The following is a 25,007-nucleotide window of genomic DNA, read 5'->3' on the forward strand; positions in this document are numbered from 1 at the left end:
CAACACCTGGAAAGAGGACCAGCGACTCTCCTGCACGCGGGTGGATGGAGGGGGGTCCGGGCGGGGGCGACAGCACGAGGCAGGAGGGCACAGCTCAGAACCAGCGGCAGGTGGCAGGGCCTCCCCCATTGTTGCCCCTTCCTGAGACGTTCCATGCTGGCACTCAGGCACCGACCGCTCAGCCCTGTCAGAACTCTTTCTACGTTCTGGTACCAGCCCCTTGTCAGATGTGTAATTTGCAAATAGTTTCTCCCATCCTGTGGGTTGTCTTTTCACTTTCTTGAAGCACAAAGGCTTTTAATTTGGATCTCAGAAGCCAGAGAAAAAAGGCGGATTACCTGCAAAGGAGAGACAGCCTGACAATGATTTGCTCGCACATGAAGGATGTCGATGGCCAGCACAGGCTGTCATCAATGTGATAAAAGGACCCGACTGGCAACCCAGATTCTACAACCAGCAAATGCGTCTCTGAAGGAGCAGGGAAAACTAAACAAAAGTGGGGAAGGCTTGCCACCATCAGAATCTAACTAAAGGAATTTCTAATGCACGTACACTTCAAGCAGGAAGAAGTGATCTCAGATGGAAAGTCAAAGATGAGAAAAGAATAAAGAGCAAAGAAAGTGGCAGATATATCTACAAGTCAAAAACAGAAGTAATACTAAGGATATAGCAACAAAGGTTTGTGAGGTTAAAAACATTAAATACACAATAACACATGAGGCGGAAGGGAAAGTTAGGGGTGATCTCAGTCCTTGGATCCCCCCTGAAAGGTAAAGTACTAGTTAATTTTAGACGTTTGATAAGTAAGAATGTTGTAATTTCTGGGAAAACCATCGAAGGAACAGAAAGAGTCTATAACTTCCTAGTGGTAGTGGTCAAAAAAAAAAAAAAAAAAAGGAAGAAACAAAGAAAGGATCCATCATCAATTCAATAAAAAGCAAGAAAGGAGAAGGAAAGAAAAAATAAACATAGCACAGATAAAACAGTCAGTAAAATATAAGATGGTAGATTTAAACTCAAATCTATGTCATTACATTTAAAGTAAACCAAATAAAGACTCCAGTTTAAAAAAATTTTAATTGTCAGAATATTTTAAAGCGATTATCAAACTTCAGTTAAAAAAAACACTTCAATTAGATGCTGTTTATGACGTACATCTAAGACATAAAAATACGAAAGGGTTAAAAATAAAAGAATAGAAAGAGTATACAAGGCAAGGACTACCCAAAGGTTCAGCTACATGAATTTCAGACAAAGCAGACGTACAGGCAAAAAACACTAGAAGAGATGGCCAATCACTTCATATGACAGACACTTCATTCATAAAAAAGATGCCGCAATTTTAAAACTGGTGTCATTAGTATAACACAGTCCCAAACATATAAAGCAAAAATTAATAGAAATGATGGACTTCCCTGGTGGTGCAGTGGTTAAGAATCCGCCTGCCAACGCAGGGGACGTGGGTTCGATCCCTGGTCTGGGATTCCACATGCCGCGGAGCAACTAAGCGCGTGCGCCACAACTACTGAGCCTGCGCTCTAGAGCCCACGAGCCCCAACTACTGAGACCGTGTGCCTGGAGCCCGTGCTCCGCAACAAAGAGAAGCCACCGCAATGAGAAGCCCGCGCACCGCAATGAAGCCCCAACACAGCCGAAAATTAATTAATTAATTAATTTTTTAAAATTCAAAGATTGATAGAAATGCAAGAATTAATAGGCAAATACACAGTGATAACTAGGGAGTCTAACGGACCTCTCTCTGTATTTGATAAAACAGATAGATACAAGAAGTCAACGAGGATACAAGAGCTGGCGAACATTTTCTGGAAGGGGCCAAATAGTAAATATTTTAGATTTTTCCGGCCAAACGGTCTCTACTGAAACTACTCAACCAAGTCACAGTGCAAAACAGTCATAGACAATACATAAGCCAATGCGTGTGGACGTGATCTCATAAGAATTTATTTCTAGGAGCAAGTGGCGAGCCAGATTCGGCCCATGCGCTACAGTTTGCCGAGGCCTACCATAGACAGCTTAAACAGCATGATAACGAACCTACCAAAACTAATCTCACCAACTGCAGAATACGGTCTGTTCAAAGACGCACAGAGCATTTCCAAAATGTGACCGTATGCTGGGCCATAAAACAAGTCAACACATTTCAGAAGACAGGCATCAGTATCAGAGTATATTCTTTGACCAAAATGTACGGATGCAAAAAAAAAGGCAACAAAAAGATATTTGGAAAAATTCCATTATGCTTAGAAATTCAAAACAGTTATCAACAATCAAAAAATAAATCAATTAGACACTGGAAAATCTATTGAATGGAAGAGTGACAAAAATGTGTCATATCACAACTTATAGGCTGCAGCTAAAAGTCCTTAAAGGGATCAAAGGTCATACTTAAGTGTGTGGTAGGAAATGTCAGAAGGCTGAAAACAAATGACCTAAAACGTAAGTTAGAAAAACAGAAAGTAAATCAAAAGGAAGGAAGGAAATAACTTAGAAAGTAGAAATTAATGGAATAAAAAGCATACAGAAAACCACAAAGGTGGTTTTTGGAACGGATCAGCACAAGTGGCAGAGTTCTGGCAAGAGAATCAAGATAAAGAGAGAGATGGCATGGACCGCATCAGGAGCAGGAGGAGGAGGTATAAGCAAACGCTGCGGACATTTTTAAGAGGGAATTACGAGCAGCTCTGGAGCAATCAACTTGAAAACAGAGCTAACAGGACAAATTCCTAGGAAGAGCAACTGACCAAAAAGCTACAGAAAACTCAAAGCACAGGCCAACTTTAAAAACCTGAAGCAGAAGTGACAAGCCGCCCCCAGGACCCTGGAAACCGAGGCCCTTGCCTGCGCCCCTCACCTGGGGACCACCACCCTCGCAGACGCCTGGCACCCCTGGGCCTGCCCGGCTGGAGCCTGGGCCCTCAGACCCACAGGACACGATGACAACGTCTCCTTCAAATCGGCTTGTGTCAGAAACCTGCCATCACGAGTGGAGAAGACATTTAACTGAAAGTTGGTGACTCAAGAAGCAAGTGTGAGCTTGGAGATCTACTCTCGCCGCGGTGGAGACTGAGAGCAAGCTGTGCGTGAACAGGGTGTCCGGACACCCGGGGCTCCCCTTCGGGCCCGAGCCCCACGCCACCTGCGGGGCCAGGGGACACTGTCCAGACCCCAGTCCCCCTGCCACGCCCGCTCCCTGGCTGGAGCAAACCCCTGCTCTTCAGTAAGACGAGTGCCTCCATTCCAACAAGGTCTCTGGGGGTGAAGGTCATGCTTCTGAAGAAAACACAGAGCATCACCGTTCGCTGATTATTAAGGGTAACGGGGGAGAAGGGAGGGCAGAGACAGAGAGTCAAAGTGTACAACGAGCGGCCGATGCCGACCCAGGCCAGGCCCGCGCTCCGGGTCAACCCTCAGCTGCCCCAGAGCGCAGCCGCGGCCATGCCCGCCCGCGCGCCCCGTCCAGGCCCAAGGTGCCCGCACGGCACACGCAGGCCAGCGAGGGGCGGGACGGGCTGCGGGTCGCTCAGCTGCGGAGACCATCGCGCTCCGCTGAGAAGCCGCAGAACATACGGAAGAATGAGTGGCAGGTACACAAAGACAAGGTTCACGTTTGACATGTTTCCAGCGATGAGCTCGCCACGAAAGCGTATGTGCTGAGAAGGGTACGACCCCCATCGCCGGCTCCCAGTCAAAGGCTTCATGACACAGACGGGCGGAGGGGGGAGGGGAGGAGTGGGGCGGGAGAAGAGGGAAGGGGCGGGGCCCCCAGCCCGGGGACTATTCTGGGCTGCCAGGGACAGCGTGGCACATGCCTGGTGACAGCAGAGCCCAGCTGGGTCAAGGGTGTCTCAGGAGACAGACACCGTGCCCACGGCAGAGAGGAGAAGAAGGTCCCCAGGGCCCCGGGTCCCTCAGAGGCTGCGCGCAGGACCACGGCAGACCCTCAAGGGCCGGCGGCTGGGCGGCAGGGGCAGCGGCTCCGGGGCTGACGGCCTTGGCCTTCCCAGCGGGGCTACAGCGGCCCGAGGAGCCCAGAGCCACGGCCACCGCGCTCCGGGCGCGTCCCTCCCGGAGACCCTGGGGGCCCTGAGCACCGGCGCCAGGAGCGGACGAGGAGCCCCGTGCGTCCCAGCCTCTCCTCCGGAGCGTCCCCGCACAATCTCCCGCGACAGAAGCAGGCGCTGCCCCTCCGGCTCTACAGCCTCCGCGGGGCCCTCGTGGGCCGCACAGCAAGGGCAGAGCGAGGCCGGGCTCCAGCCCCAGGGCCCCGAGGACAGACAAGGGTGGGGCTGGGCCGCGCCGAGGGGCTCTCAGGCCGGCGGGTCCCCCGGACCTTCCCGCTCGCTGTGCAGCGATTGTATTACCGGGGTCGGTGCCTGTTGCTGGTTTTGGGGGGCGGGTCTCCCCGAACTCCTGCCCTCAGAGTCACGGCCCGACCCCACTTGGAGCAAACACCACGACCTGGTTGTTGCATGTGCTGACCAGTCCAGGAAAGCAGCCACCTCCCGGGGAGACACGCCTGGGGGTGTCCTCTGCCTGTCCCCCTACCACGCGACAGCCGCCAGCGCCGGGGTTCTGACCCGCCCAGGCATTTCCGGATTGGAACACCTATCCTTCTGAAATTCTGGGTGTGGACAATCTATGAAATCCATGTCTATACAGCAAAGAAGATCTTACCAAATATTCTATTAATAATAATATGAGACACACTTGGTGGTTAGGATTTGCCAGACTCTGTTCTGAGCATTTCACGTGTATTAAGTGCACTTGGCCAGAGGCACGGGGTCCCGCAGGGTAGAGACTTACACACTAGACAAACCTCCCGTGACTCCTGGGGTGCGGGGCCCAAAGACGAAGGACCCGCCCAGGTCATACAGCTCCACCCTCATGAGGCCACTCAGAACCACAACTAGCACGTCCAGGGGAAACATGACAGGGGCCAAAATGCAATTTTAAATCTCCTAAGGGCCGCATTAAAAAGGAAAAAGAAACAGGCAAACGAGGCATGGAAACAACCCAAGTGTCCTTCAGACGATTGGTTTAAGAATATATGTATAGTATTGATATATATATGTATATATTGAAATATACATGCATACACACACACACACACACACACAGAGAATGGAATATTACTCAGCCATAAAAAATAATGCCATTTGCAGCAACATGGATGGACCTAGAGATTATCATACTAAGTGAAGTCAGACAGAGAAAGACAAATATCATATGATATCACTTATATGTAGACTCTAAAATGTGATACAAATGAACTCATATACAAAACAGAAATAGACCCACAGGGGCTTCCCTGGTGGCGCAGTGGTTGAGAGTCCGCCTGCCGATGCAGGGGACACGGGTTCGTGCCCCGGCGCGGTAGGATCCCACATGCCGCGGAGCGGCTGGGCCCGTGAGCTATGGCCGCTGAGCCTGCGCGTCCGGAGCCTGTGCTCCGCAACGGGAGAGGCCACAACAATGAGAGGCCCGTGTACCGCTAAAAAAAAAAAAAAAGAAAGAAATAGACCCAGAGACATAGAAAACAAACTTACGGTTACCAAGGGGAAAGAGGGGGAGAGATAAATTAGGAGTTTGGGATTAACAGATACACACTACTATATATAAAATAGATAACCAACAAGGACCTACTGTACAGCACAGGGGACTATACTCAATATCTTGTAATTACCTATAATGGAAAAGAATCTGAGAAAAAGTATGTGTGTGTGTGTTTGTGTGTGTGTGTATGTGTGTGTATACATACACATAAAACATGGAATCACTTTGCTGTACACCTGAAACGAACACAATATTGTAACTCAACTAGACTTCAATAAAAAAGAGAAATAGGCAAAAATAATTTAATAATACATTTATTTAACCCAATATATCCAAAATATTATCATTTTGACGTCTATTCAATCTAAAAGAATCAGTGAGATGTTCTACTTTTTTTTCACACTAAGTCTGTGAACCTAGGGTGCATTCGTCCCTAACAGCACATCTTAATCCAGACCAGCCACGTCTCTGGCTGTGTGGCTCTGTGGCTCATGGCCTCACGGCCTCACAGGTTCAGACACAACATACTTGCTGTTATTTGCCTCTCGTTCCCTTTTCTGCTTACATGTTAAGAATTTTAGAAATTTTTAGTTCCGCCAACTCTTTGGCTTCCCATGTACCCGCAATGGTTAATTCCTCCACTGGACGGTAGGTACAGGGGCTCCAGTATTCTCTGTGTTTCATATGCTAAAGCATTTCTTAATTTGAAAAAAAAGAAGCTAACCCATTCCTGGACGTACAATGTAATCAACAAGTTACAAATAACAATTATGACAAAATTATTAAATACTTCCAATTTTCTTTTCCTTCTATAAAATTTGGAAGGAGAAGAAACCGACCCCTCTCTGGAAATAAATACACTATACCTGACAAAGCACGAACACCTAGCAACTCACTTCCTCTTCACTTTTCTTTTCTTCCTAAAAAAGTCTTACTTACAAGAAGCCTCTCTCTTATTCATGTTCCCTCTCCCTCTCCCCTTCCCTGTCTCTCTTTGCCTCTGTCCTGTCTCTGTGTCTCTCTCCCCGGCCCCCCATCACCCAGCTTGGAAGGGTCAACCCTGTAAACACACCCCAAGCCTGGAGCAAATCTCTCTCGTTGAGCACAGCTAACACACTGCTACTTGTCACACGTGTCAAGTTAGACACGACGCCTGATACAGCTCCCCTGAAACGTCCAGGCCACCACCGCCTGCTCCCTGCATGTCAGCGCACCGGGGTCGGGTTCCGCCCTCTACCTATGTGCTTATTCCGGGTTTTGGTGGATGTATGTGAGTGCGAATAAAAAGAATAACTGGCAAAAGTCACTGCTTTAAATACAACTGTGCTACCACACACACACACACACACAAATGGCAAGAACACTGCTGAGAAAGGGAGCGTATCCACTCTGAGCCCATCAGAGCCCCTGATGACACAGCGGGACAGGCTCATCTAGGCCCGCTCCACCAGAAGCCTGAAACTGGACTCGCAGCGTTCATCAGTCAAGACTCCATGCAAAGTCCCGGCTTGATTTTCTCCCAGTGATTCACAAACACAGCCTTGCATCCCCGAGGAGCAACCTCAGAGCCACACAGGGACAGACGGGCGAGGTGCCCTGCCTGCTCCCGCCACACAGAGGGCAGGTGGCCCCTGAGGCTCGGCGGCCAGCATCCCTGCTACCCTCAGGGATGCTTTAGAGGGAAAAGAAGCTCCGCTCAGATGTGCTGAGCCATGAAATGATTCAGCACCGCGGGACACGTCAAGTTGGCACAGAAAGCCAGCACTTCTGTGATGTTAGACAAGCCCTCGGTCTGGGCGCGGGCTGGTGGACAGCGGCCTCTCCCGTGTTCCAGAAACGCGCCGGACACAGCAGGACGCAGCCTAAGGCCTCTGCCACATGCTTCTGCAAAAGCGGAGAGCAACGCGGACGGACAAAACCCACCATTCTCTTGCTCTGCACCTGAGGGGCACCAGACGAGAGGTAGCCGGGACCCTTGTCAGCTGCCTAAGGACACGGTGGCCGTTTTGGGAACGAGCCTGTGCAGAGCTCAGCCATGTCCATCTCTGCCCTCCCTGAGGCGCTCATGGCCTCGGGTCGCTCGTCCACGTGCTGTTGTCCGCGGGCAGCCCTGCTGGGACTCGCCGCTCACCCCCACGCGCGGCATCGCTGCTCCGACACGCGTGCGGCGCCTCGTGTGTGACACCGCTCTATAAAGTACTTACACACGTGATGTTTTCTAATCCTCACCAGCCCCTGAGGGAGCCATGAGGAGCAGAGGGCCACCACCGAGAGGCATGAAGTCACCTCCCGGGAGCCACTCGAGCCCGGGGCCCGTCCCACAGCTCCCACGGGGGCAGACCAGTCACCTGCCATGTATGTGCACTGCGGGCCTGAACAAACAGGGGAGTGTCGGTTATGCTACTGCCTACTGCCGCAGTGCACAGTGAAACGCAGGGACAGAGCCTTAGCAGGTTGGATTTCAAAACTGGAAAAAAAAAAAACTGGAAAATAAAGTGGAAATGAGAAAACGATTAGGCACCTAGAATGGTGTTATTCTTTCAAGTATTACTAGTGTGAGTGGAAACAGGCGTGGTCTCTTTGGGGGTAAGTCGGCCACAGGGGTCGGAAGTCTCTGGCCGTGAGGACCCTGGCTCAGCGATCCCCGGGAGGACTTGCCCTCAGGAAGCCGACCAGGGAAGAGCCGTGCAGGGCGCCCGCCAGACTTCCGACAGGGAAACACAAACAGCTCTGGTGCCGCCAGCCGCAGGCGTCGCTGACCACACAACGGAGTCGAGCACAGCCCTCGCGGTCTTTACCCAGGGACAGGGGCAGATGGCAAAGGTCAGCAGTGTGACGTGAACCAAGGAAAGTGGGCCGCAAAGACAGCTGTACGACGTGGTCCACGTGTGGGTATATGTGAGCATATGTGTGTGCACGTGTGAGCACAGGTGTGCGTGCGTGTGCATTCCGAGGCAGACTCGGGGTGGGGAAGGCCTCCTGGTGAAGCGAGAGGTCCAAGGTGCAGCGTGCCTCGGGGGAGAAGCCGGGACCCGGTTGGGGCAACATCGAGGACCAGGAAGAGGAGGAAGCGTCGGTGGGGCGTCACCACGGGCTGGAGCCCGGGAGTGACGGGGACAGTACCGGGGCTACCGAAACAACCTCGATGCGCCCTAGGGAAGGAATCTGGTGGGAGCGGAACTGGAGGCCTGGGGACCTTTGGGGGCACTGGAGCAGCCCGTGTGTGGCCTGTCTCGGGGGGGAATCAGTGAGGTTCCACGAGGGACAGTGGGGGTTTGGGGAGAGACACGGAGGAAGGGGTCAAGGCGGGGCAGGGGCCTGGCTTGGACGCCAGCGCGGTGACCTCACCGCAGGAGACGGGGAGAGGGTAGGGGTGTTTCACGGCTGTGGGTGGACAGGGGAGGCCTGCTGAGATCGAGCGCCTGGGCTGAGGACACACAGCCTGCGGGGGGGAAGCCTGTGGGCCTGGGGTTTAGGGCTCGGAGCTGAGAGGACAGCAAGCTGGGGTCACAGCCTCGCAGGTAATTAAAATAACAAGGGGCGACGGGAGGTCCCTGGCAGACAGGACCTCAGGCAGAGCCCCCCAGATAACACCATTCCAGATGCTTCATTAAGCATCTTTCCCTTCCCATTTAGTTTCCTTTTTTAAAATATTTATTTATTTAATTTATTTTGGCTGCACCGGGTCTTAGTTGTGGCACGCGGGATCTTCATTGCAGCACACGGGATCTTTAGTTGCTGCGTGCAGACTCCTTGGTTGTGGCCTCCATGCGGGGATCAGTTCCCCAAGCAGGGATCGAACCCAGGCCCCCTGCACTGGGAGCGCAGAGTTTTACCCACTGGACCACCAGGGAAGTCCCGACGTTTATTTTCCAGTTTTGAAATCGGACGTGCTAAAATGTATGAACCGTCTTAAAAACACGCCCCTTCACTTTTACTGGCATATGCTGCACACCGCACATGTATGGTAGTTTTCCAGCTACCAAAAAATGTCATTTGAAGAAAACTGTCTGGACGGTGGCTCAGTGTCCAGTTCTAAAAAGCAGACGCCACCGCAGCTGTACAGACGGCAGAGACGTTGACGGGAAGTTCAGTTCACTGAAGACAAAATCTGAGACAGGTTTTGCAGTTGTGTCCCAACCTGGTTAAAGTGCTCGATAAAGATGTGCACTGGGAGGGAGGGGCCCCCAGCGTTAAGCTCCCCGGACACCACAGTTGTCTCCCAGCAGGCAGTTGTAGGCCAGGATAAAATTTACCCCAAGTTACCTTAGTCACTTAGGTATACTCCAACCTACGGCATTCCTTAACTTCATTATTGTTTATTCATCAGCATTTGTGTCGATTCACCTTAGCAACCTCGTCAAGCTCAGAGTTTTGTTTGGGGATCATTTTCCTTCTTTGTCAATGATGTCTTCAGAAGTTCCCTTTTATGAGTCCAGAAAATTCACCTATCATGGTTCCGGATCAGTCCCACTCCTGGGCTCCTGGCAGAAGCAGGCAGCACTTCTGAAGGCAGAACCTGTCCAGGGAGACGTGCTCCAGGGAACCTGCAGACAAAGTCCTCCTGAATACAAGAGCACAGTCCAAGCTACAAGGCACACGAGAAACTAGCTTCAGGGAGTGAGAGGCAGCATAACAAACAGCGGGATTCAACCCCCAAGACATTTAGACTTCGGTATGATTTGGGGCGCTGTTATTACTTTGGCATTATTCTTTGCAGCATATAGAGTAATATGCTTAGAGATAAAAAAGGAAATTGAAGTATGTGCAAAGAAAAGACCACCATGCGAGAGAAGAGGCACGGTTTGGAAAGAACCACAGAGAACGCTCGAGGATGAAAACTATAATCACCGAAATGAGCAGTTTAATAAGGAGCAGGTTAAGCAGCAGATTAGACAGAGATGAAGATGGAGCTGGAAAACTGGAAAGGAAAGCTGAGGAAATCACACAGAATGTGGCCAAAAAAGACTGAAAGACAGACATGAACAAGAGTTGAAGAGGCTTGGAAGATGGTGTGAGAAAGTCAAGCATAAGGTAGAAACAAAATTCAACAAAAGAATGGCTGAAATTTTTCCAGAATTACTGAGAGACACAAAACTTTATCCTCAGGAAGCACATTGACTCCAAAGCAGGAAAATAAGAAGAAATCCACTCCAGAGATGCCACCATGAAATTGAAGAATACTGGGGCTTCCCTGGTGGCGCAGTGGTTGAGAGTCCGCCTGCCAATGCAGGGGACACGGGTTCGTGCCCAGGTCCGGGAAGATCCCACATGCCGCGGAGCGGCTGGGCCCGTGAGCCATGGCCGCTGAGCCTGCGCATCCGGAGCCTGTGCTCTGCAACGGGAGAGGCCACAACAGTGAGAGGCCCGTGTACCGCCAAAAAATAAAAAAAAATAAAAATTGAAGAATACTGGATGTTAAAGGGACCACAAACACAGCAGAGAGGAAACATTACTGATGCAGGAAGGACAGCAGAACTGACAGCGGGTCCCTGAGCCAGGAGGAGGTGACAGGGTGTAATCCACGTCTCAGAGAATGCCAGTCAGTGCCACACAGACCATGTCCTCTGCCCACGAGGCTTCTGAGGTGAAGCCAACAGTAAATATATAACCTAAAATGCCAGTGCATTTAGAAAATAAAAGTACCTCTGTATCACTCACGGGTCATAGAAGAATAATAAAGGATTTTTAAATGCTCAAAAACTCAAATACTGAGCAATGATATTACTGCACACCAAAATATACAGGACACAGGACAGCAGAACCAGGAAGGAAGGTTATAGCCTTAAATGCTTATGATAGAAATAAAGTCTGAAAATTAAGAAACTATGCTTAGAAAAAATAAAAAAAAGAAGTTAAGCTTTCAACTCAATAACCTGTAAAGGGAACACCAGGAAAGGAAAAAAACAACCCAGGGAGTGTGGAAAGATACGATTACAACGAAAGGATAAATTAATGACACGGGAACCAAAGATGTGCTGGACAAGACCTATAAAACTGAAAGTCGGCTCTTTGCGAATGGCAAAGAAACAGAGAAGCCTCTGCTAAGATGAATCAAGAACAAAGAAAAGCAAAAACATTTCAGGAATGAAAGGGGGAGCTTAATGTCAGATACAGTAGAGATTTAAAAATCAAGAAAGTATTATGACTTCTGTACCAAGAAACAGACAATGTAACTGACACGGATACTGGGGTAGACAGGTCTAAGATGACCCCCATGGTTCACACCCTTGTGTAACCCGCACCCTTGAGGGCGGGCTGGACCTACTGACTGGCTTCCAACAAAAAGTGGACGAGAAAAGTAGTGGAAGGTGGCATCCGAGATGTGGTTTACAACACTGAGACTGCGTCTAGCTGGTGTCTCCCCCTCCCTCTCCCCCTCACTCTCACTCTGACGGACAAGTTGCCAGGTTGGGGAGCCCTCAGCACAACTGGCAAGGACCTGAATCCTGACAGAAACATGGATGAACTTGAAGAGGGATCCTTGCCCCGTGGCACCTTCAGATAAGACTGCAGCCCCAGGCGGCACCTTGGTCACCGCCTGTGAGGGACCCCGGGCCTGAGGACCCAGCTAAGCTGAGCCTGGATTCCTGGACCACAGAAACGGTGAGATGGTAAGTGCTGTTGACAGCCAGTAAGTGTTGGGGTCATTTGTTACATAGCAACAGATAACTAATGCAGATCACTCCCTAGAAAATAATACCCAACCTTATTTTTAAAAGGCTGGAAAAGCTGAACAGATCTGTACTATTAAAGTAATCGACCAGGATGTAAAAATCTGTCTGCACGAGAGCCAGGCCCAGACCAAGAAATTATGTAAGAAAGGCATAACCTCAGTCTCACAGAAGCTCTTTTATACCACAGAAAAGGAGGCAATACTGTCCACTCATATGATGAAACCAGTACAAGCCGGCACCTAACCCAGACAAGACGGGGACAGTGTAATAAAGGACAATTCCAAGCCATGCGCACTTCTGAACAAAGGTGCAACAAATTCTAAACAAAATATTAACAAACCGAACGTGGTAACGCAATACAGAATAATATATCATGGCCGAGATGGGACATTTCCAGAAAATCTACTCATGTACTTCACCAAATCCACCTATCAAAGGAGAAAATCTTACACAATCAGCTTCATACGTGCAGAAAAAGTCTTTGATAAAGCATTTTCAGTCAAATACTTGTATAAACAAGACAACTTTCTAACAGGAAAGGGAGCATCTAAAGAAAACTAAGCATTCTCTCTCTCTCTCTTTTTTTTTTATAATTTCATTATTGTAAACAGGTAAACATAATCCAAGGAGATAAGTAACACACCGTGGCCCCTCCCCGCTGCACCTTCCCACCCCTTATATGAAGTCTTGAGTCTCCTCCCAGCACGTCGTCACTTCAATACAAGAAATTTGAAAAGGCGTTCTTACCGCCCCCCATGCCTTGCGCTTAGCCCTAACCCCTGCCTCTCCCCCAGCAGTGCCCCCGGGGCCGTTAGTAAGCAGTGCCGCTGGGGACACCTTGCCCATACTGGGGCCGCCCAGACGTGCCGGGGACCACGTGCCAGGTACGCCTAGAGGTGAAAGCCCCCTGTGCAGACACGGCCCACCAGTCCACACCCGCACCTGCGCTCCGCTGACTCACGTCTGTGACCACACCGGCCCAGGCACTCTCTCTACATCCTGGCTCCCCGGGTGCGGCAGGCCGGCATCTCACTGTGCTTTTATTTTTGCGTCTCCCTGATGACCCGTGAAGGTAAGTCTTGAATCTCTTCTCCTCTCATTTCCTTCCGTCTGTTTGCTCCTTTGTTCCCAGGAGGAGCCGTAGGAAGATTCTGAACTAAGCAGTCTCCGTGTTTGTACCAACACCAAACGGGAAAACTGAGCAGCATTTCCTGAAAATCAGGAAATAGGACAGAAACGCCCCCTCACACCTCCGTTCGATACGGTCCTGACGGCGCTGGCCCAGGCAGTGAAACAGGATGGAAAAGTATTAAGGCATAAGGAAGAAACGAGGCCATCACCGTTCCCTGTCTACGCAGAAACTCCCCGAAATCTACAGGTAAATTATAAGAGATAGAGATTGGCAAGGTGACTGGATATAAAATCAATATCCAAGGTCAACTGCATTTCTGTTCAACACCAACAAGAGTGAGACATTTTTTTAAATAAAAAAATAAAATTTAAAAATACTACTTATGAAAGTAACAAAAAATAAGAAGGACACCTGGGAATAAATTTAAGCACAGAGTCTAAGACAGTTACTTACAGTATATACAGGGCCTTATTAAAAGCCGTTTAAGAAGACCTACATTAGTTGAGACACACCACGTTTACAGCAGGTAGTCTTAATACCATAAAACAGAAATTCCCCTCAACTGATCTATGGAATTGGTGCAATTTCTATCTAAATCCTGACCAAGTTTTTCATGAAACTTGACAAGCTGATTTTAACACAGAGAAACAAAGAGCACGAATAACCAGGTGCTCTGGAGAACCCAGGGGGCAGGGGGCGTAGAGGGGAGGATGTCCAGACAGCTACGGGGGCAGGTGCCACTCACGCAGACACACGGACCGGCAGGACAGAGAAGCCAACCGAGGGGACGGCATACACGGCCGCAGTGGCGCAACAGGTCAGCAGGGAAAGACGACCGACCGGCCGAGGCTGGTGTCAGGACAACTGTTCTCCACATGGGGACAGAGCTCCCTACTCGTCACCAGAGTCTACTCCCGAGGGACCAAGGGCTTCAGTGTGGAAAGCAAACGTTACAACTTCTACGAGAAAACGCAGGAGAGCACACGAGTGACCCCAGGGCTGGGAAAGACTTCTCAGCGACACTCGAAAGGCCACAAAAGAAAAGATGGATAAACTCCACATTGAATTAAGAATTTCTGTTCATCAAAATAAAGTAAAAAGACAAGACACGGCTAGGAAAGGTACCTAATGAACACGTGACAACGAAGGATCACTATCGTGAATACATAAGGAAACACATCATATAGAATTATACGTAAGGAATACGCACGAGAAAGTTATCACCTAACAGGAAAATGGGTGAAGGAATTCACAGGGGAGGAAACACGTCTACCAGTAAATATAGGGAGAGTATCAACTCCATCTACCAGGAAACACACATCAGGCCACAATCAGACAGGAGTGTTTTGCATCCAATCTATTGCAAAACTTAACAATACCACGTGCTATGGAGTATGTGGGTCCATTCACACCCTTAGTCTCTTTCCCATCGCTCTGGGAAACAGCCCAGTGTAAATATCACTGTGTAAATTTTAACCTGCCTGGACTTCCCCGCCCAGTGGTCCCATTCTACACGTGTAACAGGAGGCGGGGACACAGGACATGCCATCAAAACAGAGCAGGATGAGGAGCGCCTTCTGGTAAAAGTCCCGATGCATTTTGTAGACATTACTTCATCTTCACATGGACCTCAGGAGGGCCTCCTGCACGCACTCGGAGACACACGGAGTTCCTCTGTTCCCAGACTGACACCTCTCTGGGTACCATCTTCTCTCTTCCTCTACCCAGCATCACGTAACCCCATCCTGTTTCCAGCAGCCACAGTTGAGATAAGAAAGACAATTCTTTTGGTTTTCATCTGTACATAAAGTCTTGGGTTTCCGTTATTCTTGTTTTGCTTCTCTTGCATGCATTTTGAAAGTGCCCATTTAGTCCTCATTTAATTGGCTCACTTACTTTATTGTGAAAATTAAACAAACAGTGTAGACCAGAGGTTGTAAAAATAGTGGCCCAGAGGCTAAATTCAGGCAGGAACATTGTTTCGTTTGCCTGCAGCTTGTTAAAAATGAATAATTGCATAGAAAGATCTAGATTTGTGTCTTGTCTCAGCAGATCAAAGAGCTAGTGACTTTGGTCCCGTACCTGCCTGGCATGTCTGCTAGGGGTCCGAGGCTGGGGGTCAGAGGGGTCAGAGGCCGGGGGTCAGGCAAGGCACATCCGAGAGAAGAGACGTACAGTCATCACTCATCGGCACGGCCACCCCCACCTGGCACTTGTTAGATCTGTGTGCAGCTCTCACATATAGCTTTGTTTACCAAAGTAGGAGAAACATTTATACCCAATAACTCATTAAAATTTAAAGAATGCCAGGTACAAAGCAGTTGGGACCCCAGGAAAACACCCTGCTGGCTTGGAGCTAGAACTGGACCGCAGGCCACCAAAGCATTTTCTAACAAATGTTCTAGAACTGAAGTTACGGTAGTTAGCGCCTCGATTTAGGAAGCTGAAAATAGCTGTCGTGCGCTAACAGGCGTGTGCTCTGACCTCTGTCCCCCGTCTGGAAGCACTCTGCTTCCTTTCATCGCTGGACACTCACTTTTGTGTACCAGCTCACCACTAGTTACAGCAAAGGAGCCCAAATAACGGCTCAAGGGGACCTGCCAGACTGCAGGGCTTTTCCTAAAACTAAACCAAAACACTGCCGGGGGCCCAGGGACTATTCACGGTTTGGGATTCCTTTTACTGTTGCGATTATTTATTTCTACTTTTGTGGACTCCAAGTCACTAAACGTGGAGGCTGTCAGGGTGCTTTGACACTCAGACTCCCCTCAGGAGAGAACCTGCCGCCGGGGGTTGGGGGGTGCCTGCCGGACCTGACTGCCCGAAGGGCGGGGCCCGAGGACCCCAGGCTGACTTTCTCAGAGCCACATCCTCCCAGGCCTCCCCGCTCCCTGTCCCCTCACTCAGGGGTCGGATCACCCCCTCCAGCCCCCACAGTGTGCCCCCCCCCGAACCTCCTGCACGTCCCATCTTGGCGTCCTCCTCACGCGGAACCCAAACAGGTGACGGCTTCATCTAACAATCTGACTTGTCTTATTTTGGCAAAAATCACTCCTAGCAAGCCATATTTTGGAAGGCATACCAATTGATTCATTTCTCTCTGAACATAAGGATGACGTGTATCCTCATTCATTCATCCAATCAGTCACTCCAATTAGCCTGGGGCGATGGTCTAATTAGAAATCAATGTATGAGAAGCATAACCCGATCACCAGCACATTCTTTATGGTAAGAGTCAACAGGCCGCTCTTCACTTTACCGCTACTGAGCGGAAAATGAAAAGCTGAGCACAGATGAATCTGCATAAATGGAATTTCTTTCTTCCCCAGGCAACATCATTTCTAGCGTGTACCTGTTTCTATCATCTTCAATGGGGGTTTCCGGGCCCCAGTCCACCAAGTCTCGCCTCCTACAAGCGAAAAGGTTTTTTTAAATGAATACTTCTGTGAAGCCAGTCACTGAGTTTCTGCTTCAAAAATGCAGATTTTCATAGACTGAGTCTTCTGAGCACCGCGTTGGTTTGGATTCGATGAGACCTTGTTGGAAACCTAGGTGCGTCGCTTGCCAGCCGAGGGACTGTGGCCGAGCTCTCCCGCCCAGTCCCTCCAGCTGTGTAATGGGGCAATACCCTGTCCTCACAGAAACAACACAATGAGCCCATACGATGCCTCATGGAGATACAATAATTGGAGCTGTTGTCATCAGACCAGACGCAAAGCAGGGACACACTGAACGTCAGCATATACTTATAAAGTTTTCAGGTCAGCAAACTGAGTGATGAAGAGAAAAAGAACCCCCGTCGGTGGAGCTCTGGAATTCAGCCCCCACCCCACGTCCGCCCCCGGGGATGCAGCCAGCGGGGCTCACAGGACCCGTGAGAGCAGATCGGGTAAAGGTGTTCCTCACTGCAGCTTCTCAACGCTGCTCAGGGTAGAACTCACTACCACCCTTCTTATCGCTGCTTTCGTTCCCCACCCACTTTCGGAGGGAACTGAGAAGAGCCACATCAATGATGCATGGCCTCCCGGGGCCACCTGAGGACAGGCCTCTCGGCTGCTGGCAGGCAGCTCCCACCAGGAGCGCCCAGCTTCAGCTTCGGTTTTTAGTCCTGCGTGATGCGAAGCACTTCTGCCTGGAAGAAGACATCTGCCTGTCACATACTGAAGGATACGGTTTCTTTCAACACTAATATTTAAAATGTATCCTATCTGTGACCTTCTGGCTGCACTTGCGGAAAGACAAGGCGAATTAAAGCACAGCGTCCAGGGCCAAAGGCTCCAGCCCTGCGGCGGGAACTTGGGCCAACTTTCCCCGGGCATCTGCTCCTCTGCCTCCAAAGAGAAACACAGATGCCGCCCCCAGATGATCCGTGTTTCGGTTTCTAGCACTTTGCTCCACAAAGATAAACAGGACATGGTGAATTCTTCTCAATAATTAAACGAGAGACTGTCCCAGGCTGGACCACTCATGTGTTTACCTAAAATCCAGCATTTTGAAATCAGTAATTTAGGATTAGTTTAAGATTATTACGAAGTGGTTTTAGAAACAACGGATTAAGTCAGAGTCATTTCGCTTTACAATGTGAATCAACTCATTTAAAACCTCAAGCATTCCTTGGTTAACCAAAAGTAAAATCCATGAAATTTCCAAGCAATTGTTTTACAAAATTCAGTCCAATCTGACTGTAACATACGTTTCTCAATGAGAAGACTGAGTAACTAAAGATCTTATGTCATACAGTCAAATCATTAAGAAACAGGCAAATGTAGCCAATTGTATCCAATGCTTTGCCACAACTTGTAACAGTAAAATATTAGAGTTTCTGATGAGGCCCAAGAGAGGGAAGAAAAAGATGGAAGCAGAAGCCACTGCTTCTGCCCCAGGTGGACTTTGATGGGGGGCTAACTGCTAACAGCGAGGGGCCGCCACTGATCTCCACTGAAGCCCCCTGTCCTGTCTCCCACGCTAGGTCAGGCTGAAAGTCAGGGGAAGATGTGTGTTTTGGGGGTCCAATGCGATTGGAAGCGTTGACCACACCCTCCCTTCCACCCCGCCCCGGAAAACCCAGTAAATTGGCTCTCCTCAAACACAATTTCTGTTTCTCATTTTCCTTGTTTATACTGATTTCAACATTTCCCTCCTACCTCTGATTTGACCAGAGATAAAAGTGTTTCCAGACTCTTAGCAGACAGATGGGGCTGAGAAGGTGGGAGTCCATAGATCTTAGTTTAAATTCTGGCCACGCCGATTTGCGACCCAACCTTCGGGGGGTAACCCAACCTCTGGGTCTTCTCAGACCACTCTTTTCCAAGGTGGAAGTGCTAGCAGAGTTGTCACATGTAAAGGGCTAACCCTGTGTATCAGGACCCACGCTGGTTAACGTGGGACGCTGGAGTAAACACGGACAGCCCAGATCACTTCGGTGGATGCACTCTTTCTAACTTCCAAAATAAACAACTGCTTTCAGTGTGCTTCCCTGGCCCTGGCACCTAGACGTGGGACAGGCACATGGAACATCAGCCTGCCGGCCCTGCCTCCCAGGAGGCGGCTTCTGGAGTCCACACCCTGGCAATGCAAGTGTCCTTCCTGCACCTCCCTTCACTTCCTACGACAGGGACTTTAACCCTCTGCTCCCGCACCTTCTCCAGGCTACTGCTCGGCCTAGGCCTCTTGGCAGACATGCCCCCGCAGGCCCCACGCAGGTGGGGTGAACAGCATGCTCCGACCAACACAGCCAGTCTGCGTGCCCGTGAAGTGTGGTTCAGAACATCAAGGCCTGCGCCTTCCAAGGCCCAGAGGAGGCCCTGTGTATGCTGACCCTCAGCCACGTGTGTGGGCGTTCTGAATGTCAATCACGTGTGTGTGAACGCCAATCACACGTAGCACCTTTTTTTAAACAATGTAATCAGGAAGATTCCCTCAGAGTGGCTGAGAAAGGGATACAGAAGTGAGTTGTAACAGGCCAACTCTGCAACTTTGAAGGAGAGGAGGGTGGAGTTAGGATGCAAAGAAGGGGGAGGGAAAGCAGTAAGGAAATGATCAAATTCGAGAATGTGCAGAATCTCACTGAGATCCCTTATGAAGCTTTTAAACGGAGAAAACGTTCATTAGCAGTCCCTAAATGAGTACAGTCAGCCGGCAGAGCTGTAATTTAGAACACGTAGGGGATCCCCCCCCCGGCTTAGTCCAGCATCACTGGGCCCCTCAAAACACAGCCATCGCCAGGCCACCACACACCGCTCGGGGTTTGGGATCTCTGGGTGGTTTCCACCCTTAATATGGGTGGCAGTTCTCATTCCAGTCTATCTCACGGCCAACGGCCCACCTCATTTTTCCTTCTCGTGAGATCATATTTCCTATGAAAAGGAACCTAACTGCTCTAGTATTCTCTTAGAGGAGGCTGTATATAGTGTGCTTTAAAAAAAAGTCTGGGGTGTGGGGTTTCCCTGGTGGCACAGTGGTTAAGAATCCCCCTGCCAATGCAGGGGACATGGGTTCGAGCCCTGGTCCGGGAAGATCCCACATGCCACAGAGCAACCAAGCCCGAGCGCCACAACTACTGAGCCTGCACTCTAGAGCCCGTGAGCCACAACTACTGAGCCCACATGCCACAACTACTGAAGCCCGCACCTAGAGCCAGTGCTCTGCAACAAGGGAAGCCACCGCAGTGAGAAGGCCGTGCACCGCAACGAAGACCCAACACAGCCAAAAAAAAAAAAAAAAGTTGGAAGAAAGAAAGAGAGGAACCAGCACAATACTTTCAAGGTAGCTTCAACTGCTAGTCACAGCCTGCCTTCCTGAGACCCTCGGGCAGGATCAACCGACCTGGGTGCTCTGGGCGGCCCTGGGGTGGCGGTGGTTTTCCTCCCAAATGGCTCTTGGATTACTGACCGACCCCATCACCTGACTGGAACCGTGGAAATTCACAGACGGCCTTTGGTCCAAGCGCCAAAGTCAAATCTGAACACTCAGCACCCACCACTGCTGCGCATTCCCACCTGCAGCCCTCCCTCCTGGCCGAGCAAAAAGTGAAACTAACCCCCGGCCGTAGACAGAGCGCAGGGTCGGGGGAGCGCTCGGGGCCGGGTCCCCAGCGCCCAGAAACCGAGGTGGGGAGGGGGGCACGTCGCGTCCGCGGGGAGCAGAGGGGCCCGAGAAACCCCGCGGGGAGAGGGGCGGGGGTGTCGTGCCCTCGCCCAGCCGGGTCGCCCGCCCCTCCTGGGGTGCCCCGGCCCTGGCCGCGCGCCAGCCCGGACCGGCGCGCCCGGCTGCAGCGCCGCAGGCGGGCCTGCGGGGACGGGGAGGGGACGGGGCCTGGGCCTGGCCGGACGAGGCCCCGGGGAGGCCGGGAGGGGACCCGGGGCCCGCGGGCCCCAGTCCCGGTCCTCCCGCAGGCCCCGCGCAGGGCGGAGCGCAGCCAGCCCACTGCGGCGCGGGGCCCGGGTCGGGGGCGACCTGGGACGGCGGTGGAGGCAGCCCCGACCTCGGGCGGCGGGCCGGGCGGGGGCCCGACCTGGGGGCAGCGCCGCTCACCTGCAGCCGCCGCCACCTGCTCGTCGCGCGCTCGGCCCCGGCGTCGCCTCCGGGCCGTTCCGGCCGCTGCGCTCCGGCCCTGGGCGCGCCCGGCCCTGCGTCGGGCCTCAGCGAGTGCGGCGCCCGCCGCCCCCGGCCCCCATCCCGCCCCGCCCGGCCCGCCGCCCTCCGCCCTCGGCCGCGCCGCCCCGCCACTTCCTGTGCGCGGCGATCCCACAGTTCCGCCGGCGCGCGGGGCGGCGGGGACACGCGGGGAGGGGACACGGGACGTGCGGGGGGGACACAGCGGGGAGACATGCCGGGGACGCGGGAGTACAGGGGAACGGTGGGGAGGGAATACGGGTCGGGGGGGACACAAGGGGGGGACACAAGGGGGGATAAGCCAAGGGGACAGGGAGGTACAGGGGGACAGCGGGGAAAACATGAGACACGTGGGGAGACAGGGGGACACCGGGGTGGGCGGCCTGGCGGGGCGCCGGCTGCGAAGGGACGGGCCCGTGTCCAGTAACGCACGCGGCTGGAGCACCCGGAGGGCTTGGGGCCGGCGGGACACTTTGGGGGCGGGACAGCGAGGTCGGTGGAGGGCTGGATTGGCGGTGGAGGGAGGGGATCCGTCGGGGGCACAGACCGCCTGGAGGCTGGACCCAGGGCTGGGGGAACTGCATGGTGGGCCGGCATACGTGGCGGTGGAGGCGGGGGGGGGGGGGGGGGGGGCGGCTGTGGCGGCAGGCAGCACCACGGACAGTGCGGACCTCCTGGACTGCCCCATCTCCCCAGGGGCCCCGCTGCGCGCACTAGGGGTGTTTCCAGGCATGAGACTCCCCCCAGGCCACGGTTACCGCCGTGGGGCGGGGAGGGGGGTCTCGGGGGGTCGCCGTGGGGGACGTCCTGGGAGCCGCTGGTCCGCGCGAGGTCGTGTTTCAGACCCAAGTAAAGCGCCCTTTGACTTCTTTACAGTTGGCCCTCGGCTGGCAACGTTGTATCCCTGGAGGATACAACGTTGTATCCCAACGTTGACCCTGGAGGAAGCCTCCCCGAATTGGGGTGGGGGGAGGCGGTCGCCCTGAACCGGCCTCGCTAGCCCCACCCGTCGCCCGCGGTCCCTGACAATGTCCCCTCCTGGAAGAAGGGCTGCCTGCGTCCCCTGCCAGGCCCCGGGCCCGAGGGAGCGTCCAGGCGGGGCTGTCTGGCGCTGGGCTGTACACAAGGGTGGAGGGTCACCTCCAGTCTGTACTCCGTACCTCCGTGTGGCCTGCCCCCTGCTCGGGTCCTCAGGTCCAAGGTGGACCTCCTGAGCTGGGAGGAGCTTCCTTCGAAAACTCTTTACAATACCAGGTGCTGTTGCTGTCTGCTGGGCCTTATTTTAAGCCACCTCGAATTATTTCAGAAAACACCCGGACTAAAATAAACATACCTGCACCTGTTCCACTCACAGTCCCCTTATCCTTGAAAAAGGAAGTATGGTTGGCAATGTTCATGTAAATTTAATATTGTAAAGCCTTGGGCCTGGCACTGCTACTTCAGTCGTGGATCCTATAGATGAATCCCCACAGGCATCTGCAGGTGTATGTACAGGAGGTCCTGACACAGCATATATTACGGGAAAAAACAAAAACAAAAACAAAACCCTGAAACAACCAACAAGACACCTTGTTAAATAAACTCTGGAATGTTCATTTAATATTTATTTATTTATTTATTTATTATATTTATTTTTGGCTGTGTTGGGTCTTCGTTTCTGTGCGAGGGCTTTCTCCAGTTGCGGCGAGCGAGAGCCACTCTTCATCGCGGTGCGCGGGCCTCTCACTGTTGCGGCCTCTCCCGTTGCGAAGCACAGGCTCCAGACACGCAGGCTCAGTAGTTGTGGCTCACGGGCCTAGCCGCTCCGCGGCATGTGGGATCTTCCCAGACCGGGACACGAACCTGCGTCCCCTGCATTGGCAGGCGGACTCTCAACCACTGCGCCACCAGGGAAGCCCCTAATAATTTTTTATTTTAAAACAAAGAGTGTAGTAATTCTATACATGCTGATAGTACATAATCTCTAAGATTAAGTTAAAATAAAAAATAAAGAGAAGATACAGAGCATCTTCTATCCAATGATCCCTTTTCTGTATCAAAAAGCAATATACACATATACACATCCAGAAAACATCTGGAAGGATAAACATGAGACTCATTGGCTGGGCTGGGGTGAGGAAACTTTATTGTATGCTAAGTGGTAAAGTTTAAATGCATCATACCCACACATTTTATAATTACTTTTTTAAAAAAACTAATTAAAATGCGTCTCATCATTTAGGCATTCGATGGCCCCTTAATAGTTACTTTGAGCTTTGAGATCAGCTCAGTAAGACCGTGTTTGTCTCAACAGCATAAATTGTGAGCAATCTAACCTATAGTCATTGTGAATCTATGATCACTCAGACCTCAGCTGAGCAGGAATTTGCCTCTGGAAAATCTCCCCTGAACATATGAACAGAGTAAACATATGACGGGAACTTGGAAGTCAGCCAAGCAGCCCTTAGCTCCTGACCAGGCCCTGTGCAGTGCACGTGTTCATGTTGACAGGAGATGTGGCCTTCGCTAAGATTTACTGAAAGCTATTATTTCACCTACTTATCAAAGCAAGGCCGTGAGGTAGAGACTGTTAGCATCCCATTTTACAGTTGTGGAAACTGAGGCCCAGCAAAGCTCCACCGGTATACGGCTGGTGGCAGAGCCAGCAGCCTGGCTCCAGGCCCTGACTCGGCCACAAGGATGGAGCTTCTCATGACCCCAGTAAGGATGCTGTCTTGCTAAGAGAGAAACTCTGGCCCCTAGCCTGCTGAATTAAAATGGGGAAAGGAAAAGTCTCACCTAGAATATTATTTGGCACAGGTATGTAGACAGAGGGCATTTCTGCCATGAATGAGCCAAGGAAAAGTAGGATCTGAGTACCAAAAATAGGTGTGAGCTAAGCCCTGGGAGAGGGAATTCTCTGTTCATTATCTGTTCTAATTCTCAGAACGAACTTGCTGGCATCCCATTTCACAGATAAGTAAACCAGAGACTGAGAGGTGATCCCAAATCAAATGGCAGACTGCTGCCCACCCTAAGCCCAGAAGGAGTCTTTCCAGCTCTGAAACACTCTCATTGGGAACTTTCCTGTCAAGACCAGCTCAGGTGCCTGGAGCAAAGGTGAGGGGTCCAGGCGGGTCTGGGGAGGGGCCAGCCTGGCTGGCGGAGGGCTCCTGGAGCAGCTGGACATCCTACCGGGGAACTGAGAGCTGGGGCTTGGAGCCAGCCTTGGACTGTGACTTTGGACAAGGACATTGCCCTTTGGAGTCTTAGTTTCCTTTTCTGTAAAGCGAGGAGATTCCCACCAGGACTTCGTGATTCCAAGGGTGTGCCAGGAGAGCCACAGGCCCTGGGGCTAATTCAGGCATTTTTAAAAGTCTAAGACAAAACTTTATATTTACTCAAGATGCAAAAATTAACCAACACCAAAGATAATAACTTTGTTGGAAATGTATTAACTCCAGCACGTTAACACTAATCTGAAATGGGTAGATGGTACAGGTTTTTAATACATGATAGGAAAACGTTGATAAATGCAAAGTTTTCAGGAGACAAATTATTTTACATAAATAAATTGTGTGTGTGTGTGTATATATATATATATATAATTTTTATTTTTTATTTATTTATTTATTATTTTTATTTATTTATTTTGTTGCTGAGCACGGGCTTTCTCTAGTCGCGGGGAGAGGGGGCTGCTCTTCCTTGCAGCTCGGGCGCTTCTCATTGCGGTGGCTTCTCTTGTTGCGGAGCACGGGCTCTAGGCGCACGGGCTTCAGTAGTTGTGGCATGTGGACTCAGTAGTTGTGGCTTGCTGGCTCAGTTGCTCCGCGGCATGTGGGATCTTCCCAGCCCGGGGATTGACCTGTGTCCCTTGCATTGGCAGGCGGATTCTTAACCACTGCGCCACCAGGGAAGCCCCTAAAATTTCAAACATAGGCTTCTTCAAGGGCAAAAATTACACGAGGGTTTTTCTCAGCAGAGAGACTAGAAGCCCCAGGACACACCAAGCCCCACCCTCCAGGTGACTG

The 25,007-nt window shown here is 51.3% G+C and overlaps 1 protein-coding gene across 2 annotated transcripts in view; it reads right to left on the reverse strand.

Moving 5' to 3' along the window:
• The window catches only part of AGPAT3 (1-acylglycerol-3-phosphate O-acyltransferase 3), a 95,993-nt gene extending 74,940 nt beyond the window's left edge, over positions 1-21,053 (reverse strand). For both annotated transcript variants that reach the window (XM_030835536.2, XM_030835534.2), the window contains exon 1: positions 20,917-21,053. The gene's annotated coding sequence lies outside the window, so the exon portion shown is untranslated. The remainder of the gene's footprint in view (positions 1-20,916) is intronic.
• Positions 21,054-25,007: the final 3,954 nt, after the last annotated feature.

This window comes from Globicephala melas, chromosome 4 (genome assembly GCF_963455315.2).
Source record: "Globicephala melas chromosome 4, mGloMel1.2, whole genome shotgun sequence".
In the NCBI taxonomy this organism is placed as follows: domain Eukaryota; kingdom Metazoa; phylum Chordata; class Mammalia; order Artiodactyla; family Delphinidae; genus Globicephala; species Globicephala melas.